The following is a 6,654-nucleotide window of genomic DNA, read 5'->3' as shown; positions in this document are numbered from 1 at the left end:
CACATAGTTCAGTGCCCCACCTTTCCCAGGGGGTGTGGCTGTACTGGCCCCTCCCTCCCCAGGGGGCGTGGCTCTCTACTCCCAGGCCCCGCCTCATTGGGCATGGCTCACTGGTGATACACTGTCCTCATGCGTATAAATGAGTGGGGGGGTGGCGCTGCCCCCTGCTGGAGGGAATTGGAGCAGTCCATGAGAGCAATTCATTGATTCCCTGCTGCGCAGTGGCATTGGGGTACAAGGGGGCTGGAAGGGATTCTCGGACTGAGGGTTTTGAACTTAACCGTTAAGGGAAGCTCATGATAACCCCCGTCCAAAGCTTCTTTGCAAACCGTCTTCGCGCTGATGCTGTCAAAAGAATATGAAATAAACACCTCTTTTTGTAACCGGGGGGGCTTGTGTGATTTCTTCCTTCCCAGAGACTGAAGAGAACCCAGGAGCCCTGGCTCCCAGGCTCCCTACTCGAGCTCACTAGACTCCACTCCCCTCTCAAAGCAGGGGCCAGAACCCAGGAGTCCTGTGCTGGGAGCCGGACCTGCGGTGGCCTCTTTCCCTGAAATGGGCAGACTCATACTTACACATACCCACCCTCAGCTGCCTGCCTAAACCCCACCCCTTCCTGAACCCCATGAGATGTGGCTTTGTGTGGTCCCAAGCCCCATCCCTTTTGTGAAGAAGTGTGGCTGTGTGATACTCTCATGGGAGCATGATTCTCATGCCCTGGTGCTGCTCGACCCTTCTGGGGCTTTTCCCAGAGGCTCCTCAATGCCTGGGGGCATATCTCTGCACTTCCAAGCCCCTCCCCTTCACTTGAAGGGCGTGGCTGTCTCATCCCTGCCCCCCCCACTCCAGTCCTGGTAGGGGGGCTCTGTGCTCCCAGGCAGGGTGGGACTCTGCTTCCAGAGCTGCCCCCCACCCGCCCCCACCGAGAGGGCAAGGTGTTCTCTGTTCCTGGGCCCTGCCTCTAAGATGGTATGACTCTTAATTCTCCTGGCCCCTCCCCAGTTTATTCCCCGTGCCTCTGATATGCCGCCTGTGGATGGATCCCCAGAGTAGAAACTCAAACTGGGGCACTACTGTGCCCCCTTAGCTCTCCAACCTGGGCTATCTCTTACGGTGCTCTGCCAGTGACAAGCAACCAACCCTTCCAGGCACTGAGGTCACTCTGCCAACAACAGGCAGGAAGACACCCAGTTAAAAAGCATGAATGGTCTAATTATACACAAAGACAGCAGCAAATCTCCCTAGCCTTGTACACCAGAAATGTACCCTTTTACGTGGCTCAAGACCTTCTCTTGAACGGTGCAAACTTGTCAAAAAAAAAGTGGACATGCATCAGCCTTTGTAGCCTGATCCAATTCCCCAAGCCCTCTGCGCAAACTCCCTGGTAAGGATAAAAAATTAAAGTCAGTTTATTAACTATAGAAAGAGATTTTAGGTGATTAGAAGTGTTAGACACAGAGGTCAAAGTTGGTTACGCAAGAAATAAAAATAGAATCGCAGTCTAAATTGCTCCGTCTGTTAAACTTAGAAGATTTGAATCCAAGAATTTTTCTCATCCCTCTGGATGTTCCAGGCTGTTGACACAGTTCTCTATACACAGGCTGGATTCCCTTCTCAGCCTGGGACCAAGCTCCCCAGTTCAAAGTCTTTGTCTTCCCAACGATGTCGAGATGCGAGAGGAGAGAGGCCAAGAGGTGATGTCACTGGGAGTCTGAATTCTTCTTGATGGGCCATCAAACACGTGTCCAGCCCATCCTGATGTAAATGTGTCTTGTTTGTTGCACCTTTGTTGTCACTGAAACACTGGCTCTGGGCATTTCTCACTTACCACATATTTCAGAAGCAAACATATTGCAATACTCAATAACTTCACCTGCAATGACAGCACTCACCATTCAACAGCTTATTAATGTTCAACAAATCAAGACTTCTGAAATGATATCTCACATGGTCTGCATCATACAAAACATTTCATTGTCCTATCAGAGTGCTGAATATGGGGGTTGCTGGATGTTATTTTTGAGATACAGTGTCAAACCCCACCCCCAGTTTGTATCTCCATGGGGGAGCAGGAGACAGAAAAGGAGGGGGCAGCCTGAGATGGAGGGAGGGGGACCTCTGGCAGAATAAGAATGGGTGCAGGGAGTGCGGGTGACTCCTGGAAAGATACTGGGGATGCAGGGGGATAGGGGTCCTACCAGCAGTGAGGTGAAGGATTGAGTAGAATCCCCTGATGAGGGAAGCACATGAGTAACTATGGGGTCTGTGGGACCCTGAGAACACAGGAGAACAGAGAGAGAGAAGCAAACATCAAATGTGTTTGACAGCAGCATAGGGTCTTCGTTCCCCCCACCACCACCCAGTGTCCAATTTCCCCACCCCTGGCACGGCCTGTCCTGCAGGGCCTGCACATTGGGCTTCCTCGGGATTTACCCAAGGATCAGAATCTGGACAGGATTCCACTGGGGTTGGTGGGGTTGCACTTTATTTACGGTGGGGTCCCTGAAACGTTAGGTGCCTGCCCCAGGGCGGCACTAAGGGGTGCTGTGTGGCAGTGTAGGGGGCTCGGCAGGCGATGTGCTCCCCAGGCAGGCAGTGCTGGCCCCAGTGCAGCCTTAGGGGGCACTGTGCTTCAGGGTGGGGGTCACAACAGGGGGCGTTGATGCAGTGTGGCATTAGGGGCTTCTCTGCTGCAGGGTGAGGGCTCAATGAGGGACACTCTCCCCGAAAGGCAGTGCTGACCCCAATACCCCAGTGTGGCGCTAGGGGCGCTGTGCTGCAGGGTGGGGGGCTCAGGAGTGGGACGCTCTCCCCAGGAGGCAGTGCTGGCCCCAATGACTCGGTGCAGAGTTTGTCTCACTGTGGTTTCCTTTTCAGACTCTCTAGCTCATCATACGCTGGTTTCAAGACCCACGGGAGGCGAGTTTGATCCAGCTCAGCGGTGGAACAATTGCCGGCCACAGCTTCCTACCCAGCTAGCTGTGGCTGGGGGCGTGAACGGGTGCTGGAGCTCAACGCTGGGGGGAGCGTGATGACGGGTGAGACACTCAGAACACAGGAGACCTTGGTCACCTTCAGAGCGCATCTTTCCCAGCAGAGACACAGCCCAGCCCGGGACGCCGGCACACCCTAGGGCAGAAATATTCCTCAGCTCGTCTCCTGTGGCAGGTGAGTGATGTATGGGTCTGCTCAGACCTCTGCCGAGATGGGGGACCCCATTGAACTGGGTGCTGCACAGTCCCTGACTGAGATCAGGGATCCCATCACACCGGGTGCTGCACAGACCTCAACCAACAGCATGGTCCTGAGGCCCTCCTACTCTAACCCACTTGATCCCACTCCCCTCCCAGTGTGACAAGAGAGCCCAGGAGTCCTGACTCTCAACTCACTAGAGCCGTGGTTATAAAACTGCAGGTCACGACCTAGTCCTGGGTCGCGGAATGGAAGGCACTGGGTCACGGCAGCTGTGGTCAGGACCGACGACCGCGCTGTTAAAAGTCCCACTGGTGGTGCTACCCAGCTAAGGCAGGCTAGTCCCTACCTGTTCTGACACCGCGCTGCTCCCCAGAAGCAGCCAGCAGCAGGTCCAGCTCCTAGGCGGGGGGACCACAGGGCTCCGTGCCCTGCCACTGCGCCGACCACCAGCTCCGCACTCCAATTGGACAGCTCCCAGCCAATGGGAGCTAGGGCGGGAGCGGTGCCTGCGGGCAAGAGCCACACAGAGCTACTTGCGCACCTCCGCTTAGGAGCCAGACATGCTGCTGGCCACTTCTAGGGTGCAGCATGTGCCACGATGCCAGAACAGGCAGGAAGCCTGCCTTAGCCCCCCTACTGCGATGCTGACAGGGATCCGCCCAAGGTAAGTTCACACCCAACTGCATGCCTCAATCCCCTGCCCCAGCCATGAGCCCCCCCAAACCCAAAGCCCCTTCCTGCACTCCAAAACCCTCATCCCTGGCCCCACCCCAAAGCCTGCACCCCTAGCCCAGAGCCCTAACCCCCTCCCTCACCCTAATCTCCTGCCCCAGCCCAGATCCCCCTACCACACCCTGATGCCCTCATTCCCGGCTCCACCCCACAGCCCTCACCCTCGCACCCCAACCCTCTGCCCTAGCCATGAGCCCCTCCCACACCCCAAACCCCTCATTCCCAGCCCCGTTGGGTAATGGGGCATCAACAATTTTCGTCAACTGGGTTGCCAGAAAATAAGTTTGAAAACCACTGCTGTGGCCCACCCTGCCACTCAGCGTTTGATAATTTAATTGATGTAGGTGATAATTTTCATATCAGGAGCATCTTGCAATTTCAGGCTGTTTGATTTTCGATTGGCATCAAAGCAGTGGGGCAGCAGGTTGGGACTGAGAGGAGAGGGGAGGTGTCATGGTACAATTCCCCACTCTAAACCTTAGTGTCCAAAAGATGGGGTACCAGCATGAATTCCTCTAAGCTCAATTACCAGCTTAGAACCTGTAGCGCTGCCACCAACCAGGAATTCCAGTGCCTGGTACACTCTGATCTCCATAAAACCTTGCCCGGGGACCCCCAAGACCCAGACCCCTCTGGATCTTAACACACGGAAAGGAAACTCTTTCCCTCACCGTTGCCTCTCCCAGGCTTCCCCTCCCTGGGTTACCCTGGAAGATCACTGTGATCCAAACTCCTTGAATCACAAAACAGAGAGGACAATTCACCTTCCTCCCTCCTTCTCTTTCCCCCTCCCAGACTCTTCCTGAGAGAAAGTAATCCTGGCACAGAGAGAAATCAGCCTCTCTCTCCCTCTTCCCTCCTTTCTCCCCACCAATTCCCTGGTGAATCCAGACCCAGTCCCCTGGGGTCTCACCAGAATAAAAAAACAATCAGGTTCTTAAACAAGAAAAGCTTTTAATTAAAGAAAGAAAAAAACAGTAAAATTATCTTTGTAAATTTAAAAAAAAATGGAACAGGTACAAGGTCTTTCAGCTATAGACACTGGGAACATCCTCCCAGCCTAAGTATACAAGTACAAATTAAAATCTTTTCAGCAAAATACCAATTTGAACTCCTTCCAGTCAAATACACATTTGCAAATAAAGAAAACAACCATAAGCCTAACTCGCTTTATCTACCTAGTACTCACTAGTCTGAACTTATAAGAGCCTGTATCAGAGAGATTGGAGAGAAACCTGGTTGCACATCTGGTCCCTCTGAGCCCCCAGAGTGAACAACAACCAAAAACTAACAGCAAACACACAAACTAAAAGCACACACACAAACTTCCCTCCCTCAAGATTTGAAAGTCTCCTGTCCTCTGATTGGTCCTCTGGTCAGTCGACAGCCAGGCTCACTGATCTTGTTAACCCTTTCCAGGCAAAGAGATATGAAGCACTTCTGTTCTATTAACTCTTACTTATCTGTTTATGACAGGAGGGAACCCCAGAGAAGGGCTTGCAGAGGGCTGCAGGCTGGGTAGAACCAAGCAGTCAATATTCAAATATTCAAGTGCGTTTTTCCTGCCCGGTTCTCCGGGGCCACCCAGAGGATTCAGGGGCCTGGAGCAAAGCAATTTCGGGGGCCCTTTCCCTTAAAAAAAGTTGCAATACTATAGAATATGATATTCTCATGGGGGCCTGGGGCAAATTGCTCCACTTCCCCCCCCTCCAGCCCTCTGGGCATCCCTGCAGTTCTCCTGGGATGAGTTCAAACATTTACTGTCCCCCCTAAGTCTGAGCCCGCTACTGTCACAGGACGCAGAGCTGTCACTCTTTCCAGCCAGCATTGCTCTACAGCTCCAACCCAAATGGAACACAATTCAAATCTATATTTAAACATAGCATCCCTTGTGGTTAATACGGGGAGGGACGCAAAGAGAAAAGTGAGGTGGTCAAAGCATCTGGTGAGGAAGGAAGGGGACAGAATACCCATGGGTCTGCTCTGGGCTGGCAGGGAGGGGGCAGGATACCAGGCTAGATGGGCCCAGGATCTGTTCTGGGGTGGTAGCATTTTCTTCTGTCTTTGTCCAATGGCCGCAGTGTAAAGACACTGGGGCTGATGCTGACCATGAGAAACCCCAGAAAATGACCCTCCGTCAGTGGATAAACATGACCAAACCCACCACTCGGCGTGGCCACAAGGGGGCCCCGGCAGTTTCCTCAACGGGTCCAGTCATGCCGAGCGTGGCCCAAGCTCCCGCTGCTCTCGCTGGCTATGAAAGCCGCCACTCGCAAGCCACAGCTTGTGTGTGGCTTCGCACTGCCCCCCCCCAGTGGCCACACCCAGCTACTGCATCAGCCCACTAATTGCAAGCCACGGACTCTGTCCACATAATGCCGCCCTCTAGTGGCTCCATTAAAGAACTGCAATGACTCATTATTATATTGCGCGCTGTAGAGTCGGCATGTGAATCTATATCTCCTCCTTGTAGTTAATGCTGGTATTACAACATCTGGGAAATAGGGACTGGAGGAAATTGACTACAGATTACCTAATATTCATCAAAAATGCAAATGAGGCACCAGGTTATTTGTGTAATGCCTCCAGAGTTCCTAGAGACTAGAGTTTTCTTAGGTGTCCTATAGAACATGGCTGATGTTCTGGGTGATAGATGGATAACCTATGGAACTGCCTGCTACTGGATTGTCACTAATTCTGGATCTTTCTGCCTCCCTCTAGGAGGGT

This window comes from Gopherus flavomarginatus, chromosome 5, assembly GCF_025201925.1.
Source record: "Gopherus flavomarginatus isolate rGopFla2 chromosome 5, rGopFla2.mat.asm, whole genome shotgun sequence".
NCBI classification, from domain to species: Eukaryota; Metazoa; Chordata; order Testudines; family Testudinidae; genus Gopherus; species Gopherus flavomarginatus.
This window is presented reverse-complemented; position numbering follows the sequence as displayed.